The sequence below is a fragment of the Pterocles gutturalis genome, unplaced genomic scaffold, assembly GCF_000699245.1.
Source record: "Pterocles gutturalis isolate BGI_N339 unplaced genomic scaffold, ASM69924v1 scaffold1729, whole genome shotgun sequence".
In the NCBI taxonomy this organism is placed as follows: domain Eukaryota; kingdom Metazoa; phylum Chordata; class Aves; order Pterocliformes; family Pteroclidae; genus Pterocles; species Pterocles gutturalis.
The window spans coordinates 189,745-213,462 of record NW_010135477.1 but is presented as its reverse complement, the minus strand read 5'-3'; positions in this window follow the sequence as shown (position 1 = coordinate 213,462).

Sequence of the window (23,718 nt, the reverse complement as noted above, 5' to 3'; positions counted from 1 at the left end):
AAAGAGCTTGAATGTTCAGTTTTCCTCATCTGAATTAGTGGTATCCAACAAAGACGCTGAAGGAGGGGAGAGGTGCTTGAGCCTCTTGTTTCTTTGGCTCTTTGGAGTTGGCCTCTCTGCTCTGGGTACAGCTGAATTTCATAACACAAGCTGAATGCAAAGGCCAGTGTTACGGTCCACAAACAAAATAAGAAGCAGAGTGTGGAATTTGTTTGCAGGACTTTTTTAAAGAGTCAATGAATAAGACTTAATGGAAGCAATTTTTTCCTCTCCTTTCTATTTGGAAATGCTTTTGCTGAATTCCTGCAGAGCACTTACATATGTCATAGCTTGTGACCCTGTGACATAAAAGACTTTGATTCCCTCTAGAGGAAGTGGTCTGGTTAGGAGTTGAACCAAGTGTAGATGAAAATACAATAATTCCCTGAGAGTTTGGCTCCAGCTGTTGCTGAGTTAAAAACTATTTTTCTGGCACTATGAATGTAACAAAGCAAGACAAAGAAAAAGAGAAATACAGGACATTCAAATGTGACTGAATTACACTTTCAGTTGAATAAAGGATTTTTTAAATCAAATGTGAAATTTTTTTTAAAAAATTAACTATCTTTTTCATTGAGAATTTTTTTTTTCCCAATGGGAGACAAGTTTATTTCCCAATTCAGCCTGGCAAATTGAAGGGTGGAACATGTTTTCCTGGTCAAACTAAATCTCCCCTTAAATCTCTGGCAATTTTTCTTGATAACTACAGAATTCATCTCCTAAAGGACATCCATTGTTTTTTGTGGCTTAAATGTTGGTGGTGTTTAGGAAAGCAGCATTTGGGTCTTGTGCAAATGAGGTCTTTATAGCAAGTCTTAGGGAAGGATTTTTGTCTGAGCTGGGCTAAGCAGTTTGGCAGGGCAGAGAGGTATGTGCTCTCACCCTCTGTGTGATCCTTCTGCTCCCAGGACAGAGCAGTGTCTCTCCTTTTGGTCTGTGAGATTGCTGTGTTTCTAAGCAAAAGAGAAGTCTCCTAGGTTTATTTAAAGTTCATCATGTCTGTCCTAAATATCCCTTCCTGAACTTTTAAGCTCTTAAAATAGAGATTAAGGCAAAACAGGAGGAGATCTGAAGTGAAAAAAACACTTTAAGCTCCTTCTTTTTTGTTTAAGAAGATGTTGCACTAAGTCAACACTTGATGCTCTAAACAGTCTCGTTTATGATAGTCCTATGCATTGCCTGTGACATACTGGAGCAGTGAGGGAACCCTTGGCCTGTGATGAAACTTGTTATGTATGATTACCTCTGCTCCTTGCTTCCCAATAGCCTTCTCCAAGTGATGTGATGGTGCAAAGAGTTTTAACTGAGGCCGCTGCCTGCTGGTTTTGGAGTGATGTGATGACTCACCTTCTCCAAGTGATGTGATGGTGCAAAGAGATTTGAGTTTTAACTGAGGCCACTGCCTGCTGGTTTTGGAGTGATGTGATGCCTCATGCTTCCATGGTTTGCAGGAGAACTGGGTCCCACCAGCTGTCAGGTACCTGTTTGACCTTCCAAACTGTTGTCTGCCCTTCAGACACACTGTCAGAGTGCCCTTGCTTGATAGCTATTCTTTTGCACAAAATGAGGTTTCAGAAGGAATGTTTGTCACAGTAAAATAGGAATATGTACTTTAAAAATTTAGAACAGGAAATTGTAGATCAAATTTCTTAAAAACTCAGATGGTGTGCAAGGGAGAGAAAAACAATATATTTTTTTTTTCAGTGGGGTATTTTCAAAGTACTCTATTCCTATCCATTTTGTCAGTAATACAAGTAAGTGGGCCATCAGCCACGACAGGAGGCAAGTGATGCATGTTGCTGCATTGCCACCTGATGGCGAGGTAGATAAGGAAGCGGTGCTCTATTGCCAGCAGTGTTTTTGCAGTGGCAGGAGGGGAAGTTGAACAGAAATGGCCAGCTAAACACCAGTTTCCTGTGGCTGGGTCTTGAATACTAAAGTAGGAGCTTCTGATAGGATTGAACATGAACTACGGGAGACATGAATGCCTGGGAAGCACTTGTTGACCTTTCAAAGGCAATACCACGGGGAAGGAAATGGTCATCGTGGATCATTCACGTGAATGTTTTAGTTTGAAATCCTCAGTCTTCCTAGTTTTGAATTTTGTACGGAACAACTGATTTTGCAACAGCTAGCTTGAGGGATTGATGTATCCTTCATTTATGTGTATGGCCAGGTGTCCTGGCTTCAGCTCAGACAGATCCAGCTTTCTTCATGGTCACTAGTGTGAGGCTGTGTTTTGGATTTGTGCTGAGGAAAAGGCTGATAACATACTGATGTTTATAGTTGCTGCCAGGACAGTCAAGGACTTTTTAGCTTCTCTGCTGTGCCAGTGCCTGCAGGTGCAGGAGAAGCTGGGAGCGAGCACACCCCCAGTTAGTAGCCCATGGTTCGACCTTAGGTTTAGGATTGAGACCCAGATGGGCCAGTGGTATATTCCATGTCATCCACATTGTGCCCACTATACGGACAAGGATCTGTCTGGAAGTTCTTGCTCTCTCAGGGTTTTCTCTCCCTTGGTCAGCTCCCAGTCTCTTAGATGCTTGGGCTCTTATTTCTTTTCCAGACTCGTAGTTTCAGGACTCTCTCTGCTCCAGGATCAGTAGCCGGGAACAGGCTGAGCCTTGGTGATTGAGTGGTGAGCAGTTTCACTGTGTATCACTCATGTGTTTGTATATATTACTGTTATTCTTATCATTATTATTAGCATTATTATTTTTAATCTTATCATTATTATTAGCATTATTATTTTCAATTTTACTGTAGCTTAGTTATTAAATTCTTCTTATCTCAACCCATGAGTCTCTTTTCTCTTTACCTTTTTAATTCTATCCCATGTCCCTGGGATGTGGGAGGCTGAGCGAGTGGCTGGGTGGTGTTTTGCTGCTAGTCAGGGTCAAGCCACAACACCAGGGTACCCCCAACTTCATGTTTTCAATAAAAATGCAGCCACAGGAATTTGGGATAATAGTTAAGATCTTTCTAAATCTGTGTTCCCATAAAAGTATTTTTTAAAATTACAAACTGCCCATATATTTTAAATATGTTTATCTGTAATGGGCTTTTGCCTTATGTACTCTATTTCTAAATTAAATGTATTCTGGGTTTAAAGAGCTAGGATAAAATATTTGGTGTTATATAGTATGAAAGTGTATTCTGACATTTCTACAACTCAAAGAAACTTGAGAAACTCAAGTCTGCCTCGGAGAGGTCTCCTCCCTTTGAACAACCTTTAAGATATGATAGCTTTCTGTATCTTGGTTCAGGGATAATAATTTATTTTGCCAACAAAATGCAGTTTCTTCTGTCTTAAACACTCTTGCCCTTATTTTAAGGGTGGCATTGTGGTGTGTGTTTCTCTTTTAATTGTAAACTCTATGTAGTCCAGATCAGAGGATTTAATCGCAATTTTGAGTGTAGTCAAGACGGTTTCTTTCCACCTTCCATCGAATTCTACTATTTGAAGTGTAATATGGTGGGTTCTAGGCTACTTGTTTTCGTATTTATATCAAGATACAGTGTATGACCATTTCCTGCATGGAAAATATTTTTGTGCAAATATATAATTGGAAAATGGAAACTCATTTTCTGAGAGTGAAAGGCTGTGCACGACATCAGATTTAAGAAGCTTTTTCTTTATTTGTGGGTTGTTGGGGCTTTTTGTTTTTTGAGTCAAAGACTATATTTGGAGGTGATGCTATGCCCACTGCAAGGCGATAAGTAAGTAACATCCAAGGATTTAATTCCAGCGCATTGCATTGTTCAGGTTTTTGTCCAGACAATTCAAACTTTCTTCTGTGTTATATATGGATCATGATTTATACATTAAAAAGTGTTTTCTTGCAGTTGCTTATCAGACTTGGCAGATGCTACTGCACAGAAGAATGTTAGTTTCATTATTTTGTCATACAGATACACTGTATAGAATTGTATTTATTTTCTGTCTGCAGCACATTTATTATCATTGCTGAAAGATTGTTAACATAAGGTAAACACCACATTTACAGGAAGGCTAAAGGCAAATTTAGATTTTATTAAAAGAAGCCTACTTGGCTACCAGCTGTGCAGTAGAGGAATTTCAATGCGTAACCTGCAGGGCAGCCATCCTGCTCTAAAATAGACATTTTCTTAATTACATACATACTAAGAGGGATCTCATTCCTAAAGAAATGGCTTATCATTGTATGGAAACTGAAGCAGGGGTGTCTGCATGTTTTGTCAGAATCCAGACACAGGTTGCAAATTCCCATTTAAAACAAGAAGTCTGGTTTTGTTGAGGGAGTTAGAGTATTTGCAAAGCCTTCGAGGACTCTTGGCTTGATGGTTACGGTATTTTAAATATAGGAATGTATTTTTCTTAGGAGAAAAGGGGCATACCAGGAGAAAAGAGACGGGTGGGAGGCCTTTTTTCCTGAGAATGAAAAACCGAAGTGAATGTATTTTTCTTCACCTCCCACTGTGCCTTACCTTTTTAACCAAGGGAATCCCGTAGAGGACACTGGTAAGGAACTGAAATAAGACAGCTTTGTTGCACTGAGAGCTTTTTTTGACAGCCCTGGTGCTGCTTTGAGTGTGGTTGGAGAATGACAAGGCAGGAAAATCTTGACAAAGTGCCCATTCACTGGTACTGGTGTTGAATCTTACTAATTGCAACTAGTGGAAAGGGAGTATTCAGACGTTTTCCTTAGGCAGAATGTGTCCCTCTGCTGCAAATTAAATAGGTGAGCCTACTCACAGGTGAGCTCTGAGCTCATGATTCATAAAAAGTTTTGAGGATGTGGGGTTTGGACCTAGAAAGGTGGTGGTCGGGGAAATCAGTGCCTCACCATTCACACCAACAGCAGCATGGTCTTTTTAACGCTGTGTAAGGTGAAAACTTAACACAGAGAGGGACAGCAATTACTGTCATGAATAAAAAATGATCTATGGAAATATGCATACATAAATCCACTCTGGGGAGTAGAGCCCATTATCATCTCTGAAAAGCTAAAAGCCTTGAGCACTTGAGTGAAGAGGGGTACATGGGTAGCTGTTGCACAAAGGTCTATATTCTTTTTGAGAACTCTTAAAAACATGGTCTTGACAGGCCACACGTACCTGCTTCTCTAGCCTGTAATTTAGCCTCATTGAGAGCTCTGTGGAAACTTTGGCATGTCAAAGCAGAGCCGACTAATTTTTGTCTTCCACTGAAAAACATACTGATGCTCCTTCTGGTTCAGTAATTGTTGTGCCTGCAGAGTGAGCACGTGTTTATCAACAGAAGTCTCTCCTTTTTTTTTTTTTTTTTTTTTTTTTCACCTGATCCCTGACTGGAGAAAGATGTTCACAGCCAGCAACAGAGCCAGACCCACTCCCAGGGCATGCCTGAGCGTCGAGAACCCAGTGCGCTCACACCTCCCTCCCTGGGAAGGATGAGTTGCCTGGGGAGGAGCCACTGGAAAATCTAGTTGGTGGAAAGGGTTGAGGGGAAAATAGAGGGCCTGGGGGAGGTGCCCTCTTTGGGTGGTGTAAATGCCTTGACCAGAGACTCCCAACCCAGGGTATCAAAACATGTACGCATACCATGCAGGGGCAGCCAATTCTGCCCATGTAAGGAAACTGCTGCTTGTTCATCCAGGTACAGAACATTTTCTGTGGGATGATGGAGCTGTAAAGTTTTAGGATGTCTACTGCTGCTGTCAGTGACAGCAGGAGAAGAATCGGCCAGGGGATGATGTGGAGACAATTATCTGAATTTGGGACTTTTCTGAAAAACCATGGGAAGTGTGGGGTAATTTCCTGTTCAGTGAGTTTGAACCTAAAATCATTTTGCAGCTTTCTGTTTTTATTTCTTAAGTAGGTACTAAAGGCTTGATATGCTGTTGTGTTATACATTAAGAGAAAAATCCTTTAGATGGGTTTGTGGAAATTGGCTTATTTTTCCTTTTGTTTTATTATTTCTGTATTACATGAGGTACTCATGGAAATATGCTCTGTTTAATGAAACGTTGGTGATTTCCCGCTGTGGAAAAGACTGGCTTATCTGAGGCTGTCACACTTGCCTGATATTAATTGATTAAATATTCATTTCCTAATTTTGAATCGTGTGATTTAGTGAGCACAGTGAGCAGCCTGCAGAGGTCACAGCCATCGCTGCTTGAGCAAGAACATCATGTGGAGAGGGGCTGATGGCTGCTGTGAGGGGAGAAACCAGAAGTGTCCGTCCTGCGCGCTTCCTCACCATACGTGCTTTTTGTGGTTCTCTGTGGTGTGTCCTACACACCGAGCTGGTACTTCTGCTGTGGTTCTCCTCTCTAGATATGGCTGCCTCGCTGTGTGACATCCCTTCAGGTTGTATTGCAGCATCCCCCAAGAGACTGGGTCCTGTTCTTGCCTGCTCCCACCCGCCTCCCAGTTACAGACCTGGGGTCTTCCTTGCCCTCAGTGATGAGGGATCTTACCAACACTCCTATCCCCAAGTACCTACCTTCAGGCTGTGCAGGGTCTGGCTGTGCTTTTGAAAAGTTCCTCGTGGGTACTGTGCTCTGGTACCAGTTAATTTCTTGTACCAAACTGCAATGCACGTCTTTAGGAATGATGTTTGTTGTGTGTGAAAAACTGGTAGCGCTGCCAGAAAAATGGGAAAGTGCTTGCAGTTAGATTTCAGCTACATGAAGAAGGGAGACAATAACATTTTCTTCTATTTATTCAGTCTGATTCCTTTTTAAAACATATTAGAATGCATCAGAAGTGCCAGCTATTATAAAACTCTGAGATACCAAGAAAATGAGGTAAGTAAAATTAGCAGCAATTGTGCTCAGACTACGTTCTACTGAGAAATATTAGCAAGATGGCTCCCTGGAGACAGCCTGGCTTTTAGGGGAAGCATTGAGACTGTTGTAGTGAGCTGATGAGGTCTCATGACTTAGTTATGAGACGTCAGATTTTTATTTTAATACTTACATTATCAAAATTTCAGTATTTTTTGTGCCACTTCAGGTATTGTCTTAAGGCTGTACTCTTGTTGCTGATTCTTACTCAGCCCTGCTTGAAAAGTGAGTCTGAATTTTAACAGACCTATTTGTATCGAAGCGTTGTTCTGCATTTGACATTTGAAGGGAACATTATTCAAATGATGGAACCAATACAAAAAGCTTTGTCCAAATAGGTCTCTGAAATTAATAAATCAGCGTGCAAAGTAAGCAATACATTGAAATAAGGGAAGCTGGGTACATTTAGGAGTTTGGAAGGTGCAGTTAAAATTTGTAAGTGAAACCAGTTTCAGAGTCCTCCTTGTGCTTCATTGACATGAATATCTATACCACTTGGAAAAGGGTTAGTGGACTTTTATTTCTGGATGGCAATTAAAATACACAAACAAGATTTTAAAAATCATATAAGAAATAATTTGTGTCTGCCTGTTTTTTTCAGATTCCTGAAAGAAAAATTGTTATTTTCAAGACAGGCACCTATTGGTATCTACCAATAAGCCAAGATCAGCCTGGGGGAGCTGGGTTCTCCTTTAGGTGTCTAAGCAGTGCCGAAAGGGGACCCCAGGGAAATTAAGGGTGATGCTGGGGACTGGTGAGGGAGTGGTGAGCAGGGACAGCTGTGGGGATGCTGTTCCTGGAGCTGGCCAGCAGCTTGCCGGCTGCCCTGATCCTGTCTTTGTGTGCCTGTTGTCCCTGGGCTACCGCGATACAGGTTTTCCAGATACTTGTATAGGGGAGTGGTTTTTGGCAGGGGAATGAGTTAAATGTCTGAAAATAAAATTATACATTTGTGTCTCTTTCCTCATCTCCTTTTGCATAGCTGCCAATTCCTGTGAAGCTAGTAGAATTGTAATGCTCTCAAAGAGCAAATGGACCTCAAATTGGTCAGTGTGTTGAAAAGCTGCTGGGAGGACAGATAGCTGGACAAGCACATATGTGTAGTATGATTGCCCAAGACTTATTTCTTTGGGGAAATTGGACAGAAAAATCTACTTTGGACAGAAGATTTCACATAAAGGATGCTTTTTGTCTGCTCATCATGTGTGCCTGAAACTTCATTTAGCATTAACGGACTTCAAAGGGGAGACTAGTTTCCCATAATCTTAGTTATGGGACACAACTCTTGTTTCCAATTTTTTTAGAAATAAAACACTTGTGGCAATTTCTAGGTTATAAAAATAAGAAAAAAAGTGAAAAATATGGAGTTCTTAATTAGAATTTGTACTCAGCAATGTCTGGTAGTTGTTTTCAGCAGATATCAGGTCTAGTTATCTCTTAAAAAGTAATAAACTAAGCTGTTTTGTTTATACAATATTTGTATGCAGTTTTCAGCTGTGATGTACTGGTCAGGTGTGAGACCAGCTCCGAGACACGTTTTTTTCCCCTCTCTTAAATATGAGGCTTTATTATATGAGCAGGGCTGTGCTTGCAGAGAATTCATAAGCCTGTGACTAAGGTCAAGGGAAACAGCAAAGCATGAGTGATGGCTTTCTGAGCTTCCACATGTACAGATGCAGTGCTTTGACTCCAAACTGTTCATAATATACAGTTCATGAAAGTATCCTCCGTTTAAATACTGCCAAAATCTGACTATATTGTGGTTTTGTCTTCCATCTTTCTTACAATGGGCCATTAAATAATGGTAAAGAACGTCTTACTTGAAAGCATGGAGATGAGCAATTAGGATAGTTGCTTGAATTACAGGAACTTTAGTACTTTTTACATTGACTTGTTACAGACCAATTTGTCCATGTTGGCACTGTTTGAACCAGAGAGTTTATAGTAGTTACTGTCTGGATGGCTGGTTTCAACAGACTAGCAACCATAAGCATTAGATAACCTCTATTAAATGGTAGATTGGCATATAACTGTAAGGCTTCACTAATCAGTCTCCTACAGATCCTGCCTGCCAGGATCGATGCTGTCACAAGAAAATTGAAGAGGCTGCCATTATTTATAAAGCAAAATTAACCATCTCAAAGAAATATTTTTCACTGCTTCTGAAATGCAGAGTATTTTCATCAGTATTCCTCTAGACTTTTTCAACACTCGGATAACTTGTGACCCACAATCTAATACAGTAAATGCAGCTGATCACAGCCTTCATGACATGCCACACCACACTGTTGTGTCTTCACTGTCTGTCTCTCATTCCTTTAGGTTATCCAGAGTTGCTAAACTAGTTGGAAATGATGTAATTCAAAATAAATAATGTGTGTGTCGGTAGAAGAAAAGGAGAAAGCCAAGTCTAAATAGATTTTACCAAGTTCACATGTTCTCTGATGAATTTGCAGAATTTTTATATTATTTGATAATTTGATTTCTCCCAGACATTTCTCTAAATTTTCTCAGTGTACCTAATCCATCCACACACATCTGCTTATTATAGTAAGGGTCATCTTTCCCCACGTGTCTGAATATGCTGTCAGCAAATTTTTTTATGAATTAATTTTCAGGACTGATGTGTTTGTCAGAAGAACTTGACTTGGAAGCAATAATTCTTTGGTCAGAAGCCTTAGTATGTCTTGCTGCTTTGATATAATTTTGTACAGGATGAAATTATTACAAAAAATGTTTAGTGCCAGCGAAAACCGAAGGGGTCTGAATTTGCTCTGTACTTGTAGCGTTATGGGGCTGTGTACTTAGAGAACGCATTTACCCCTGTGCATCTATAAGTTCCTACATTAGTATTTTCATCTATAACTTGCAAGTATCTAATACCACAGGAAAAATAAACATTGTAAAACATAGTCATTTTAGTGGATTCAATTTAAATGCCCTAAATTAACACAGTAATTTCCTGACGAGTAGTGCTCAGTTATGTGCTCTTGGGCGAATAATGCTCCAGTCAGCTCGCTCTTCATTACTGGTTGCAAAACACAATCAACAATGCTCTTCACCATGAGACCTTTGCTGAGACAGGAGTTTGTTTCAACTTAAGGGACAGAACTATCCAATCATTAAAAAAAAAAAAAAAAAGGTCTTATAAAGATTATAAGTAAATAAGATTGTTTTATTTTTTCCTAATTTAAAACTATTTGAGAAAACGAGAAAGTTTCTTTCTATTGCTGAGTGTTGCTTCTGCTATAATTGGGAAATTAATTCATTTGAAGGGACAAGTACACTTTATTGTTTTTAAACTTGCTCTACTGTGTGAGTAGCAAGTTGCTATTAACAAGATTTGCACATTAGCTGTATCCAAAATGTTTGCATTACAGCGGGAAGAGGGAACCTTCCCTTTGTTCACAATTAAATAGACTTTCCAAACACATTTGTTGTTTGTCTGCAATTGTGCTAATTCAATAGTGATGTAGGGGGGAAAAAAAAGTGCTATATTCACTTATGCTCTATTCCCATTCCTCCTCTTGAAAATGGAGCAATAGTCCTCAAGGAAAATAATTTTCTGAGAACATTTGCTTGCAACCCTCACATAGGCTGCAGAGACACAGAATCTTGTTGCCTAGTAAATACATTATTGCTGTTTCAGATTTTTCTGGTAGGGTGAACAGATTGAAGTAGAGAGATGATACATCCAAGTCAATAATGTTGCAATGTGCAAGTTACGTGTGTATCTAACTGAAGTCATTATTATATCACATCACTTTCAGATTCAAGGTGGTTTTTATGTTCTTTATTTCATTACAGGTGTTCGTTTAGGAGGATTTTGTGAGATTGCTTGAGGTCTCTGGAAAGAGCCTTTGTTTAACAGGTCAGTTAATTTATTGTTTTAATATAAACTGTTTATATATTGTTTTAATATTAATAAAATTCTCAGCCTTGTTCCCTTTTCTGCTATCCTTGTCAGCTCGCAAAGCACAGGTACGTAGCACAAGTTGTGACTGAAGCTGAACTAGCAATGTTCTATCTCGGGGATACTGTAACGTTAGCTTTTTCCTGTGCTACTTTCTCTACAAATGAAAAGGAATTGCAAAGTTGCTGACTGGCCTTAAATAAAATGTTGAGGGCACATATTAATTTTTAAGTATGGAGACCCATTTTTGTCTTTTAATTACTGCATTTTTACCTTTAAAACTGTGCAAAATTATTTTCTCTGATTCCATTTCATCTTTGCCGGTGCTATCACAGGTGGTTTTGTACGCACTTGAGTAGCAATCTCATGTCCTGTAATTAACAACATCCACAAGGTATTTGAGATTCATAGTGTAACATGTTTGTTTATTAGTTCAGCAAGTATATGTTACTGAATTTTAATTCATTATGTGGAAAGTGTGTCACTGTTAGTTATTGATTTAACTGGAAATCAGTCTGACAGGTCATCCAGAGTAAACCCAATTTCTTGCAGTGACGGGAAATCTACATTTTTGCTTCAAATACTGAATATCTAAAAAGGCTTCTTGCATATTTAGCTAATAAGATCGTGTGTCGGTTCCTTCCAGTCAATGCAAGTGTAAGACATGCTGTCAGTAATTAGTATGCACTGACAGACTTTGATTATACCGGCTCTTTGACCTATTTTAAACAGAAACTAGGGCAGCCCTTTGGATTGCCTTTCCCAGTCCCTGGGCAGCCTGCTGCGTTATGTTCTCCATATTTGACATTATAACATTCAACTGCAGCGCTAAACTGCAGAATATTCCTTGAGGGTTTTCATTGAACCAGCTGTAACAGATGTCTGCCCACTCTGAAGTGCACAGCGGTTTCTGGTTACAGTCACAGTAAATGGTTTCTCTGCATTGTTTATTAAAGATCACTGTAGTCAAGACCACCTTTTGGAGCATGCTGTGTGGAAGATTCTTTTGGAAATAATTTTCAGACTGATCTGAAAGAGTCCTTCCCTCCCCACCATGTTCAATTGCATTTCAGGCTGCAAGGGTATGGCTAATGACTTAATAGCCTGCTGGGCATCTAGGAGCTAATAATTTTATCTATTAAACGATCAGACATGTGCATACTGATGGAGATACATGTTAGCTATTGGGAAATTAAAAAAAAAATCTAAAAGGTACTGTCAGGTTATTCAGTAGTGCATAGCTTTGCTAGGAATGCATTTTAAGATCCTTTAAAACAGTTACAGCATTGCAGACTTCAAATACTTCAGGACTAGACCAAAACCTTTTGCTTTGCTCTATTTAAAGCTGTTCCTTAAAGTCTGTCTGTGGCTCTGGGGGAACTGAGAGTGTGTGACAGTTTCTACAAAAGACAAACAAGCAGATGAACTGAACCATGCTAAAAGAAGAGGGGAAGTGAGAGGCTGGCTGTGGATGTGAGAATGGGCAGAGGAAGAGGAGGAGGAAACAGTAACCAGGGAAGGTGGGAGCTGAGAACTCTGTGGAAGCAGGGATGTGTGGAGCAGATGCTCAGGCCTGGAGTGGATATTTGCCTCATAAAGAGATGTCTGGTCTGGATGCTGAAGTGAAGGACAAGAGAAATGTGGGAGGAAAAGCAGGCTTGGGTAGCAGATAAAAATATGAGACAGTTTCACTGGAGGAACTTAAGGAGAAATTGTGACTGTCTTGAAGGGCGGTGGGCAGGGGTGTGAGGAGGTGTCTATCCCTCTGTGAGCAGGAAGGTAGAGCAGGGAGCGTGTGATGCCATAGGGGGTGTGTCTGTGTGGTTTTCTTTTGGGAATGGCATTGTGTGAGATGAAATCATCTCTTTGCCTGCACTTATTCGTGGTGTTCAGGAAAAGCTATAGTCACTCTATACAGAGGCAGTTCTCTGACAGTTCTCCAGTGAGTTTTCCCCTTGGTCAGTCTCCTCTCCTCAGCAGTTAGCCCCCCCTTCCTCTTTCAGCCTTTGGAAATGGAAACCCATGGATGCTATCAATCTCTCCTTATCTCTGCTGCTCCTATCAGAAGCCATCCTTTACGTGGGCTGTGGGAATGCTGTACTGGATACCTTACCTCTTTTACTTGCTCTCATCTTCCCCTGTACAACATCTTTATGGTGGTACTTGCATACAGCCTTTGTGCTGGGATTAAATGGGTCAGTAAATGGTGTGGGGTTGCTGCTGCACAGGCTGCCTGAGTCAGAAAAAGTTTCTTTCACTGTTACACTGAAAATGCCTTTTTGTCTCTCCTGGGCTATGATAACATACTCATTACTGAAGTTGTATCTGATTGCTACAAGAGACATTACTTGATTTTAAAACCAACATATTTGATTTTTTTTTCTGTCACACTTTATTAATAAACATTGTCTTCTAGTTAGAAAATTAATTCCAACCATCATGTACTGTGTTATCCTAGCAAGCAGTATCACTTCATGCATATGTAACACTCTTACCATGTCATAATTTCTTCTATTTTGCCACTACATTGAAGTAACGATAGAACTTGCTGTAATTTTAAAAATATATTACAGCACTTGAAGAGGTAAATCACAGTGTGGTAGACTTAAGTAATCTGAGGATGATTTATAAATCCCCTCAGAAGGTTCATGCTTTCATGCATCTGCTTTGTTTGCCCAGATTTGTGCAGTTCAGTGGAGACCCCTTGGAGTGACTGGGGCATCCCAGTCTAGTGCAGGGACTCATCTGGAGCAGTTTTGCAGGATGACAGTTTTGAAGGCAGAAGGTGGTGGAGAGACCAGCTGGACTCCTGCTAAGCACTGAGAAGACAGGGCAGCTGCTTGAACTAGACCACACAATGCCATAATGACGATTAAGCTTCAGTCTTTTGGTGCTTCATAAGGTAACACATTTTCTTAATGCCGTAACTAATGAATGTAAAGCAAATAAAACTTCAGCTGAAACTCCAAATCTCTTGAAGACATCTTGGAAAGTAGAAGGACCTGGAAGAAGTCACTTATAGGTTCCTAGTGCAGTGACTGACCTAGCACTGACTCTAACCCTGAGAAACAGTGTTCTTTATGCAGCTTCAAAGCTACTGTCTTCGTTTCTTCATACCATCTTTGTGGAAATGTCATCTCCCCTTGTGAGATCAATGAAACTGTGCTGCATTCTGTTGCTTCCTGATTCTGCTTCCTGATCTTAACCACTAACGTAGTAGGCTAATCCTGGCCCTATCTAAATGTGCGTTCTTAACAGAATCTCAAAGGTCAGTGGTGTCATGGAGAGTGATATTTCTCCTTTTCTCTGCCTCTGAAAATGCAGCATAGATTTGCAAACTTTTCAGGGAAGATGTGGCCCGTAAAGAATAGTACAATGATACATCTCTGAAAAAGTACTGGCTTTTTTCAGGATTTTTTTAATAGTCATTTACCCTCAGAAGGTATTGTTTTGTTGTGAAACACTTTCGCTTTCCAAAACTAAGACATTTTTGTCATCTTTTGGGACTCAAAATATTTTGAATAAGAAAACTGGGGTTTTTTCAAGAGTATGCATTTGCTCACTTTATTCCTTTTACCATAAGATTTTTCGAAGGAGAGACAAAATTTGACTGTGGCCCTTTGGGGTGTGTTGGTGAGCCCGAGACATTTTGCTGTATGTGGGTGGCCCCTCGTATCCTTGTGATTCAAGAAGGGGGGAAGTACAGATGACTGATTTTTTTTTTTTTTTTAATTATTGTTTTTTCTACTCTTTCGGGGGAGGAGCACACTTTTAAGAAGGGAAAAGAGATGCTCCCAATGACAGTGTAATAAAAATAAAATTGGCTAGCTGTGATGGAGACTTTCGGGATAGAAAAGGCAGCATTCACTTTTTTTCTTGTTTATCGCTGTATTTTCTAGTAGCTTCTTCAGAGCTAAAGTGGAACAACGTGCCGGAGGTGCTCGTGTTGAAGATGATGATGAAACTCCCTTGACCTTCCTCTTTTGACTGTCCACTCAGGGTATCCAGTAGTAGACCATGCTGACGTGTATAGTTACTCCATGCTTTATTTCACTTTTTAAGTGTACTTTTTTCAACATTGTTTTTGGGTTTAGTTTAATCACATAAAACAGCATGCCTTGAAAAAGTCATTAGCAGATGATAGTAAAAGAGCATTATTAGAGACCGCATTACCTATCGTGTACATGTATTGTGGATTTTGAAATATTTCCTTTATAAGTATAGGGAGTGCTGCAGAAACCACAGTAGCATTAATCCAGGCTGAATTAAATGCTATTTTCACAGTAATTTTTACAAGTATGTTGCAAACTAGCAAATACCAGAAACCAGCTGCTTTGGAAGGTGAGCAGTAAGCCTTTGGGGTTTATGTAGTGGTTACTGAAGAAAAGTTTGATCCCACAAAAATTTTAACAAATTTAAAAAGGGTTCTTCTGGCTATGGATAGATTATGTGATTGAGAACTGCAGGATAAATACTAGTTTGAAGGTTGGGTTAGAAAGATTATTCAGCAGAAATTATATGTTTTTCTTTTTTGATAGGAAAAAATATTTATCATTATTAATAAGGAAGTGGTGAGACTTGTTACTTTAACAAGTGGAAAATACTGTATTTTTTTAATGCTGCATTTGAAAGCATCTGCTGGAAGTATGCAGCATATACTGAAAAAAAGCAGATACCAACATGTGCCAGAGTGCCCCAATATTGACTTAACCAAAGTGCAGACAGTATTTTTCCCTGACTCCAGTGAGCTCAGGGTTTGGTCCACTTATTAAGCATTCTTTATGTTGCTTAGTATCATTACTTTCTAAGCCTTTTTTCCTTCACACATTCTTTATTAACTGAAGTATTTTACCATCTGTTTTTGGGTGGGGTAAGAAATTGATTACTGATTAAAATATTTCCAAGCCTATCTATAATTTAAATGTAAAAACATATCATTTTAAGTGTCATTGAGTTTAAATGGAAATTGTGCCCAGATGTGTTGAGTTTGTGTGGTGGCACATCTCCAAAGCATCAGCTCAGTGCAAACCACTACATCTGCATTTCATGACTTCGGGGGAATGCCAAGATATTTCCATGGGGTCCAACAACAGAGCTCTAGAATAAGGCAATGGATGCCTTCTGTTAAAAAAAAAAAAAAAATAATATTTGAGCTACGTGTAGCCTGGTAGTATGTCTCCATCACTAATATTGCAGAGGTTTATTTAGGGGATGTTTTAATACAGTTTATTTCTTCAGCTTTTAGAACAATAGCAGTTCAGCTCATAAGCGTGTGAGCAGGTAAGAGAATAAGAGAAGACAGAAGGTAGAATGTGGTTATTAATAGGCAAATACTAGAGCATTCTGCTAACACATCTGTGCATGGGATTTTGTAGATCCCAGAGCTATGTGGAGAATGGGTGCTCAGGTGCCTTGATCTTGGCATGGCTTAGAAGTATGAAGAACAGGAAGAGCAATTGGAAAGAAATCATGATTGATGGAGAGAGAAGAGCTTCATCATGAAGCATTAGCAAGCTCCTGTGTGAAGACGTTGCTTGGGATTTCTGTCATATAACCAAACAGCCATCACTATACAAACTAGGAACAGCATGCACTCTAGGCAAGAGAAAAACTCCATGGGACTGTAACTGTGTTTGTGGATGTATGAACTGCTGCTATAGGGAACAGCCTTCTGAAATATAGTTTCCCTGGCAGAAGATCTGGATATCGTTGCTTCCTTTTGCTTTGTGAGGTTGGTAGTAGATAATAAGAATTTTTCTTATCTATACTATATCTTCTGGGGAAGAGTATTGCTTGAGCTTCTGATTTGTGAGCTTAGATGCATTGTGAAGTGTGAGGCTTTGCTACCTGTTTTACTCTGAACAGATCAAAAGTTTTAAGGCAGCTGAAAGATCTCATTATCTGCAAGTTAAACCAAATGCAACGCTTCACTGTGGTCTCCTAATGTTTGTTTGCACCATTTCCTTGTATTATTATCTTAAAATATTTTGACTGCTATTATGAAAAGCAGGGCACACCAGCCACAAGCAGTTCTGGATTGCAAAGTCAGAGCCCAAACAAGAACCTACATTCTGCCAAGAACCCATCTCAGCATCCAGAAGCAGTGGCTAGTAGATGATCTTATGTTTCTGTTTCACATGTGTAATAGGTCAAAGCTTTCTGAGGCAAAGTGAAGCAGGTGACTTAAAACTCATGACAAGTCAGTGAGAGGTTCAGAACAGAGAGCTGCCAGGCTCCTGTGTTGCTCCTGTACAGTTTTTGCAAATTAAACCATTAACATAGCTGTCTGGAGCGTGAGGTTCTAAATCATGGTGACAACAGGGCTGCAATACACAATTTTCTTATAAAATAAAATTGCAGTATAAGATAAAGAACACAATATTTCCTGCTTCAGTTCCTTTTAATTTTTAGGAAGGAATCTGAATTATATTTAAAGACCAGATGGACTTTCTGTAAACAGTGGCACTTGTTGTTTTCCAAATTTCAAGCACCTACCAGATCACCAAAATGTTACATTGCCTTTTCATATTTCTTATCACAAGACTGATGCATGCTGAGATTCCTCCTTGGTGAAGGTAAGTACTAAGCGATATTGATAGGAAACTTTCATAGTATGAAACCGAAGGTGAATTCTTATCTCTCTATAATGAGCAAGTCCATGAAGCAAAAATGACAAATAGCATAGAGATCCCTGACATACAGAGGTTTGGAGCCTCTTCATATCTGAAATCTTTCCTTCTGAATGAACTATATGTTTCCCATGTTGAATCATTCCATCTGAAATGTGTTTTGTACACTGTCTTGCATTTGAAGCAGGGAGAGGCAGTGAGGAGTCTGGGAAGGCACCAAAGCTATGGATTTCATTAGGTCAGGCAGCCCAAACATGAGGTAAAACTCTGACCAGATAACCATTTTGGCTGAGGTTCAAATGGTGTTGGAATTAACTTTTTGACAGGGCTCCTTTCCTTGCTGCAGGAAGGCCTGCATACAGTCAAGGGATTGATTGGAAAGAATGGGTTTTTTTTGTGAAGTCTGTATCGTTTGTGGGTTTTCTTTAATTGCTTGCAAAAGTTCTTCCATTTTTTAGATGCTTTATGGAAAGCAAAGCTTGTTAAGAACCAGCTGTTGGGGAACCAGTTCCCCAGTTGTTACCATAAGGAAGCTGGACTTCTGCCTTGGTCTTTTTCTGTCTTAATACAGAGGGAGTAAAACATTTCTGGAGGCAGTTAGCATCTGCCACCCAGATTTAGTTTGCTTCACATTGATTTCTAATAAGTTGGAAACATGACGAGAGCAGTAAGGAGCAGTGTGAGTGCCAAAACATCTCCATTACTTTCCAAGCAACCCTAGCAATTACTTGACGTGGTTTTGTCATACCGTTCATCTGAAATATATTTCCTCTCCAGGTACTTTGTGGAAATTTCAAATAGACGTACAGGATGTTGTGACAAGCCACCTCGGTTTCACCAGTTCCATTAAGGCATGGATCCTGCATTTTGATCCTCCATTAGCTATCCCTTACAATTGCTTTGCATGTGCTGCACTGATTAAAGAATCTTGAAATTATCAAGAATGAAAATTCAGCCTTTAAAAAAGTAATTTTGTTTATGAAACAGAGGTTTGCTTTTACAAAGGTTACCCATAGCCATCAGACAGGCAGCCACACTGCAGGATGTTTCCCAGTGCATAGCTGTGCTATTACAACCCATTTTGGTTAACATCAGTTTCATTTCGCTGTACTCCAAGCACAAGTCTCTGCATTCAGACTCTGATGACTCTTGTTTCACACTAATATCTTACTGTAGCAGATGGTGGAGGTGTCAGGGAGCTGCTGAAAAGTGCCGTGTTTATTATACCTCCTCAGCACAGAGTAACTCATCTGTTCTTGCTGGAAGTGGTTCTCAAGGGACTAGATGCCAGTTAGGATATTCAAAACACATTGTGTCCTGGCCATGTGATTTGCCTGGCTTTGCATTCTCTTGCTTTTGACTGTAAGAAGAGGTTTTATATAGACAGGAGTACATGTTGGACAAATGTTTCAAACCTTCTCCAAATTAAATTTATTCATAGCAAGCATGAAAGCAGAGTGAGCACTGCTAGGCAACATCATCCAGTTCTGCCTTTGTACTCTTAAATGGTGTTTGAGCAGGAAACCTTTGATAAATCCCACAACTACTGTCTGTAAGAGGGCAGGGTTACACAGGAGTCACATTTCTGCACTGTAGCACAAAGATGCTTGAAAGTAGTGTCAAATTTGGCTCAGCTATCAGCAGTATAGAAGCAGCTCTGGTAGCCCAGGCTGCCAGGGTCCAAATGTTTGAACTGTGTTGTGCTGGTAAGCTGCTGGCATGAGTGTGGCTGTGTTGTATCCCTTTACGCTTAAAGTTGCTAGGTAAAAGAAAACAGAACACTTGAATTTTGAAGTTACATCATTGCTAAATGTGTGAATATAATTTCGTTATTCCTTCTGATTGCACTTCTGTGGACAGGCATTTAGATTAGAATAGGAATGAATCTGCTTTCAACAATTAAATGTTTGTGTTTGTTTTAAGCTTCTGAACAAAGACAGTACTGTTAATATACTGACTACTCACTTTAAGATTTGCAAAATAAATGGGTGACAAGTTGTCATAGTTTTGATCCTGGCTGGCAGCCAAATACTGCAACAACTGCTCACTCACCCTCCCCCTTTCCCCACTCCCGGGGATCAGAGGGGAGAATTAAAGGGGTAAGGGGAAAAGAGACTTGTGGGCTTGAGATAAGAACAATTTAATAACTAAACCAAAATAATATTCAAAATAATAATGATAATAATAGTAAATATATACAGATATGCAAATGAGTGGTACACAGTGAAACTGCTCACTGCCCAATGACCAAGTCTCAGCCCATTCCTGGCTAACGATCCTGGAGCAGAGAGAGTCCCGAAACTGTGATCCCAGAATGGAGAGAGGAGCCTGAGTGTCTGAGAGAGATGGCTCTGAGATAGGGGTGACCCAGAGAGAGACAACTTGAAGCAAGAGAGAGTCCTTCCAGACAGATCCTCATCTGTATACTTGATATTTGGCATGATGTGCATGATAGGGAATAGACCATGGCCGGTTTGGGTCTCAATCCTAAACTTAAGGTCAAATCCTACACTAGTAACTGGGACTGTGCTCCCTCCCAGCTTCTCCTGTACCTGCAGGCACTGGCACAGCAGAGAGGCTGAAAAGTCCTTGACTGCCCTGGCAGCAACTATAAACATCAGTATGTTATCAGCTGCCTTCTTGGCACAATTCCAAAACATGGCCTCACATGAGTGACCGTGAAGAAAGCTGACTCTGAGCTGAAACCAGGACACAAGCATTTCACTTAACTGGTGTTCATGTAGATTAGGAGGGACTTCACGAGAACATAACCAAACCAGGTGACAAGGTTGAGGTTGCATCCAACACAGAAGGGTATGGAAATGAAGGTTTAGCTTTCCCCTTTAGCACCTCTGGGTGCTCTGGGCTGTGGAACAGGGAAGATGCTGCACTCCTTTTCTGTGTGTGGTCCTACAGTCACTGTTGTCTGTGTGGCTCGGACAGCTTGACAGCAGATGAAAGTCAGTATAGACAAGTCTGAGGTATCTTGCATCAGAAGGAACAATTTTAAATTACTTGCACACGTTGCTGGATGTGAAATTAACTGCTCAGGAAAAAAAAAAATCTTGGCATCATAATGGATACATCATTGAAAACATCTGCTCTTTACAGAGCCCTGGTCAAAAGAGGAAAGAAATTTCATGTCCAGCCCAAATGATCAGTGGATTCCCTGGAGCATTGGAATGGATAGTGTTTGTAGGGCCAAGTGTTCATCTGAGTATGCATGTTTGGACACAGCTCACTGACGATCGATGGTATGAGCTTGCTGCTTGAAATCCAGTCTCTTTTCCTACACCCTTTTGTGTCAGTTGCAGATGTAACTCATTGTGTTACATGACTGAAAATCTTAAAGCTCCCATGCAGGAAAAGATGATAATGAAAATCCAGGATGACTTGAAAACAAACAGAAAACAATGCCTTATCCTTCACATGATGGTAAAAACAACAGCTCTTTTGTTCTTGGGACTAACCAGTTTCTCTAGGGAAACTGAGGTACTGTAGTATAACCATCCAGAAAGTAGGAATAATAAAACATAATTTCCTTTTGGTTAGAGGTGAAACAGCCAAGTATATATAAATGAAACAAAGCTTTTTTTTTTTTTTAATATATCTTAAAGTTTTGCCTTTACTGATGTTTTCCATTAAGCTGAGAGTATGTTAAATGTTTTTACACAGGATGTTTTGGGATTAATTTTGTTTCCTCTTCATTTCAAAAGACTAAAACCATAGTGGGAAATTAATTATTTGGGCCTAGAACTTTAATTTAGGATCCTGACTTAGTTATAAAGGTTATTAAACATTGCAGAGGAATAACAGAATGAAAGAGTTAACATATTTTCTGATTTTGACAGCTATGGATGGTACACAAAGGTAAAATATGATATGTATTAATTCTTGTTCTTGAAAAATTACTGGCTGAGACTGGTGCATGTCTCTAGTATTTCACTGTGTGCACAGTTCGGTAAGGAAAATACAGTGCTGCATGATGACAAGTTAGCTACCTCCATTAAGAAACATATTTTAGCTGTGGGCAATGAAAATCAATCAAATTAGATCATCTTTTTCCTTCAGTTGACTGGCAATACCGATGAAAATAGCTCAGGCACCAAAATCTGCTTCTGATGTTGAAAGACCCTCAGTGGCAGGATGACCTGAAGCTATTGACACAAAGCCTTTGTTTCCTTGTTGGTTCCGGCACATTCTTGGCTATGAGTATAAAAACACCTAGGAAAAATTGTAGGGGTGTCTTGTGGATTTGCTCTAGGGAAATTACACACACAAGTAGGATCCCACTTCACCTACCTTCTTCCCGTGCACCCCCTACTGCCTTGTATGGAGTTTACACATCCCTGGAGTTAACTTAGACTTGAGGACTTCAGAATAATCTCTCACAGATTTTATATGTAGCACAGAGTATTTTTGAATGTGTGGTGGGAGAACTCATTAGCTTCAGTGACCTCAGTAAATTGTTGTTTGGTTTTTTAATTCCTGCAAATGATATCCTAGTCCATGGTGAGAATTTGACTTTTAAAATGTTGGAGAAATTGTTTTTACAAAGCTCTAGTCAAGAGGGAAAGATGTTTGCATTAAGGGTTTATTGTCTCATTACATAGAAGGAAAAGGATGTTAATTAACCCAACAGCCCCTCCTTTTGTCTTCCCTTTGGCTGTATCACTTGCCTCCTTACACCATTAGACCCACAGTGCTGGCCACAGCCCACTGGAGGTGCCCAGCGGGGCTGGTGTGGGCGGTGGAAGACTGACCTTTCAGAGCTTCTCAGGCATTTCCCTAGAGGAACAAACGCAGAGTTACGTTAAAGCACTAGTGTTACCCTTGATAATTTTCCTTCCTCTCTGCCCTTGCTTGCTTTTTCTGTTTGCTCTTTTGAAGGGACAGATTGTCTTCTTTTTTTGGTTTGGTTTGCTTTGTTTCACTTGGGATTGTAGTAGGTTGCTCTTTGGGGAAAATCTGGTTTCTAACAGGCTATTAGCATCTTTGTTAAGGTTCATTTGCAAAATTGTAGGAATTTTCTGAGTAACGCTTCCACGCTCCTCCTTGTGAGAATGGTGGGCATGGCCTGTGGAAAGTGTCCACACTTGAATTGACATCTTGGTGGGATTACTTACTTTTCTCTATTTAAAAAAAAATTTAAAAAAAAAATTGTGAATTACTGGTCATCCACGGAGACCTGAGTGCTTACATGATGCTGACTCCTCTGTATATATATTACTAAAACATATTGTGTTACTTCCATAATGTACTGTATTGCTTCTGTGTGTAAGTAATTGCTGTGGTTACCTCAGGAGCTTTAGGAAATCAACAGTGGGTGGAGAAGCGCCAGTGAAGCACATATAATAAGTTGTGAATCATACCATGAATAAGATTGTGAGCTTTTGCTTTAGAATGCAAAATTGATATCTGGGCCACCCAGAGGTCATCTTTTTTTATGCAGTGCAAAATTTAAAAGATGCGATAATTGAAGGACTGCTTTCAGGAAAAGTTAGCAGTGAACCTTTTGGGGACAACTTCAGCAAAGCTCCCCTGCGTTGGGGAGTTATCTTGGAGAGCTGGCTGAGACAGTGTTTTCTAATTTCACTGCTTTGCCATGAGTCAGAGTTGAGTTTGAATTCAAAGTTGGAGATGTTGTATGATATTAGAATATCTGTTATGTTTGGCTAAAATAAGCAGCTATATACTTTTAGTCTGAATGTGTTAATTTCATACCAAAAGAATACAGGATATAGAAACATCTTTACCGAAGAGATGAGATTGAATGTGTCTTTAGCAGAATTGTCAGCTCGGAAGGCTTTTGCAAAAGTCTCATTATGTTTTGAGGTTTTCGTAAACGCTCTTGTGATTAAGTCACAGTCTGCTCCATGTTGGAGGAGATTTCTAGGATTTTTTTTTTAAATTATTATTATTTCTTTTTGGACAACATTCTAAAGTGTTCCCCATTGCATCATCTAGCTGAATTGCTTGGTTTGGATTTTTCTCATTTGGCTGCCTCAAGCTTAAGTTGACGGGAATGCTGTACTTGAGGTCATGCAGGGAATACTTCTCTAACGAAAGCACGGCTCCCAGATCGTAATGTGGTGCGGTTCAGGAAAAAAAGTGTGTCTGCTTCTGATATAGTGCTGCAGTTTCTTCAGTATAAAACTAGCTGTTGATTACTGTCCCCACAGGTCCATGCAGCACACCAGTACAACTGCATATATGTGTGTGTGTGTGTGTGTACACATATATATGTACACACACACTATGTGGTTGAAAGCTTTGAGTAGCCAGACTAGACCATATTTCTAAGAACTTCTGCCATGTAACAAAAGTA